We start from the raw sequence: 3794 nt of genomic DNA, 5'->3' as shown, positions 1-3794 counted from the left end.
AGAAATAGGTACAGGCGCCCACGTGCACACACAAAGATATACGATCGAATACATCGTGTTGACAGTGGGGGAAACTGGAAGATGATGGGGAAGTATCACGAGCAACTTTGTATTTCTTCCAGGACAGGAAAATGGACACGAAGAGAAAAATTCATCGTTCTCGGCGTAGGATAAAAAGCCACATCTTGTTATATAATATAATTCATTCTGTGATTTAAGTTTTTATACGACATGATATTCGATAAGCCTAAAAAACAAGATAAAAGAGAAACAAACAAAAGGGAAAAAATAAAAATAAAAAAGACGACGGGCAGAGGCCTACGGTCCCGGGAGGAGGCAGAGAGCGGGAGGAGGGGCGCCTCCCGCAGACAACAGGGCGGGTGGGCGGAGACCCGCTAGAGGCTAGGGCTGCCCCGGGCGGGCCCAGAGCTGCGGGCCCGGGAAGAAGAGGGTGGGACCGTCCGGACCGTGCTCTCCTCCCCGCCCTCCACACCTCCCGGGAGTCAGCTCTTAAACTCCCAACGTCACCTGACTTTCCAGATCCCGAGGTCTGATCAAAGTGGCCGCAAGGTGACACCCAGCAACCGCTGCCGGTGTCATCCTGAAAAGAACGGACCCTATGACTGACGGGGGTGGGGCGGGGTGGGGGTGGGGCGCACAGTGGGTGGCCCGGCCAGCTCCCCTTCCGCCTCGGAGCGGATCGGATCATCTGGAACTTTATCCAGAGAGGAGAGAGTGCCCCTGGGTGTGTGCTAGAAGCCGGAGGGTTGGGGCAGGGACCTACCCAAGAGAGAAGTAGAGTACAGGGAGTTTCAGAGTTGACCCACTCACGATCTCGCCCTGGTCAATACAAGAGTGGCAATATCTGTCACCGTGGAATGAACACTTGGTACCGAAGACCTTTGTCTATGCTGGCCCCCCTATGCCTAGGGGGGGCATGTGGCCAGAATCTGACATCCTAAACGTCTTCGTAGAAAGAATTTGGGGGCGGGGGTGGGGGAGAGAGACAGAAATAGAAAAGAAAGGGGGAAAGAAATGGCTGCCACAAAACTATCAGAACAGATAAGCGACCGATAGGGCCTATCTGGTTAAGTTCTTTCCCTACCCAGAGAACGGTGGACACAGAGAGTCAGGGATAGAATTTCACGCTCGGCACTGTCTCTCGTGGCAGCGGGAAGGTGGAGGGTGGCTGAGGGTTCTATGCTCCTTTATCACACACCGTCAGGTAGGTCAGGTAAAATTGAGGACAGATTTCCAGTGTTTCGAGAAAGGAAGAGCACTCGTGCAGGCCATCTATCTGTACGTGGGAGAGTGTCCCCGAAAAGTGGCTTTCAGTGCCGGGATGTGCCTAGGCCAAGAAGGTTACACGATCCTGAGTGAGAATGGTCCGTCCCATAGAGTCAGTCGGTAGGAGGCCACCGGTCGAGACGGAACTGCCCCCCCTCCCACCCGCCCCCGCCCCACAGAGCAGACAGACTCAGAATGGAGTCACTCGGTGCCAGTGCCCTGCCCGGGTGCCCCATCATTCAACCGAACTGGGAAACAGGTGGGCTTTCCGACCCTCGGGAGGGAGCTTCACGGCGGGCGGACAGATCAGAAGGGGCCCGGCTCCCTTGAGCGGGCAGGCTGGGGACGGTCGGTGGGGTCTCTTGACAGGAGGCACCACGGAACCCTTGAGGCAATGTCGGGGGGCACCTATGTTGCGGTCCAAAGCTAGCGTCTGAGAAGTCGTCCCGAAAGCATGATGGCGTCAACAAGTCCCCTCCGTTCAAGAAACGAGATTCATTTCTAGAGGAGGGCCACCCACGCGGGAGAACCGTAGGCTTCCTGTGGACATTCTCTTCAAAAGGCAATTCACTCAGCGGAGTGAAAATCGGAAAAATCGCTGTCCTCTGACGCAGCTGCAGAGAAAAGATGGCACCAAAATCAATGAAACACACACATACACACACAAACACACCTCCTCCCATCTGAACGAGCACTCCGGACGGTCACATAGGGAGAGCGACGGGCTCTCTTCCCACCCTGTGGTTCTCTACCTTTCGTTGCGGTTTTTTCCCTCAGTGGATAGAGGAGGAGACACAGGGGGCTCAGCCGGCATGCGAGTGGGTTTATCATCCTCTGTGAGTATCAACACGCGACACCACCTAAGTGAAGGAACACACCGGTGTTTCATGTCATGTGGCTCAATGCCTGGCAGATACGAGCCTTTGCAGGCCTCCTCGTGATCGACAGGACGTCGCCTTGGACACGGACACATCTTGTCCCTCCCTCCCGAGGCGATAGGCGGTTCCGTACCTCCTCGGGGCCAGGGCACAGTCTGCCTAGGCACCTACAACACGTGTGGCAACAGCCTCGATGGCTCTGCCATGAGAACGAACTCCCGTGGCACGGGGGTGGGGCGAGGGGGGGGGGGTCGGGTGCTGAAGAATTCAGCTGAGTGAAGGAATGCCACGGGATTCAGAGTGCCATCGGTGGGCTGAGAGGCGAGCAGGGCGGGCTTTGAAAGGGTAACATTCTCCCTGCCTTCCGTCTGTCTGTGAATACAGAACGTACACGCCAGGCGGGGTGGCTCACGCCTGTAATCCTAGCACTCTGGGAGGTAGAGGCGGGTGGATCGCTCAAGGTCGGGAGTTCGAGACCAGCCTGAGCAAGAGCGAGACCCCCATCTCTACTAAAAATAGAAAGAAACTATATATCTAAAAATATATACAGAAACAGTATCTAAAAATATATACAGAAAAATATTAGCCGGGCACGGTGGCGCATGCCTGTAGTCCCAGGTACTCGGGAGGCTGGGGCAGTAGGATCGCTTGAGCCCAGGAGTTTGAGGTTGCTGTGAGCTAGGCTGACGCCACGGCACTCTAGTCTGGGCAACAGAGTGAGACTCTGTTTAAAAAAAAAAAAAAAAAAAAAATATATATATATATATATATATATATACACACACACACACACACACACACACGTATATCCAATTAGCTGGGCATGCTGGCACATGCCTGTAATCCCAGCTACTCGGGAGGCTGAGGCAGTCTGATCGCTTGAGCCCAGGAGTTTGAGATTGCTGTGAGCTAGGCTGACGCCATGGCACTCTAGCCAGGGCAACAGAACGAGAGACTCTGTCAGAAAGAAAAGAAGAGCGAGAGCGAGAGAGCGAGAGAAAGAAAGAAAGGAAGGGAGAGAAAGGAAAGAGAAGGAAGGGGGGAGAGAGAGAGAGAGAGAGAGAGAGAGAGAGAGAGAGAGAAAACTATTAAAAAATTCGGGACCAGATCCATCGGTCGGTACTCAGAAGCGTGACGATCGGGTGTTCCCGAGCACGTGTGAGATGTGTCTTCTCCCTGACGCCGCGTTTCCTCCACACACACATCACCCATCTGCCGTGGAAAAAAAGCAACAAAAAGAGAGAAAGAGATTAAGAAGGGAAAATGGAAACAGGGCAAAAGAGGAAGAAAGAAAGAAATTTCGAAAAAAAGAGACCAAAGTCACAGCGAGAAGGAAGAATACTGAGCCCAGAGCGACACCTAGTGACCACACCGTCACAAGCACCTAGGGCCCCAATTCGCCAGAGACATCTGGTGGACCCCAGAGCAACATGTGGTCGACCCGGGGCCATGGCGTCTGCAGCCGATTCCCAGGCGGGCACACGAGCCCGGGGAAACTCATTCTCAGCGCGGGGAGGAGGGGAGGGGAAATAATAGCAAAGTCACACCAGATCCCTTTCTAGTTCATAAACGTGTTGATTGCGTGTTCACGAGCACGTGTGAGAAGGGCCTCCTGGTGTGTCGGCACGT

The 3794-nt window shown here is 54.1% G+C and overlaps 1 pseudogene; it reads left to right on the top strand.

The window, feature by feature from the left end:
* The first annotated feature begins 3715 nt into the window (after window positions 1–3715).
* LOC138379955 (small nucleolar RNA U13) overlaps window positions 3716–3794 on the top strand; it is a 92-nt pseudogene continuing 13 nt past the window's right edge.

The sequence above is a fragment of the Eulemur rufifrons genome, unplaced genomic scaffold (genome assembly GCF_041146395.1).
Source record: "Eulemur rufifrons isolate Redbay unplaced genomic scaffold, OSU_ERuf_1 scaffold_240, whole genome shotgun sequence".
NCBI lineage: Eukaryota > Metazoa > Chordata > Mammalia > Primates > Lemuridae > Eulemur > Eulemur rufifrons.
This window is presented reverse-complemented; position numbering and strand designations above follow the sequence as displayed.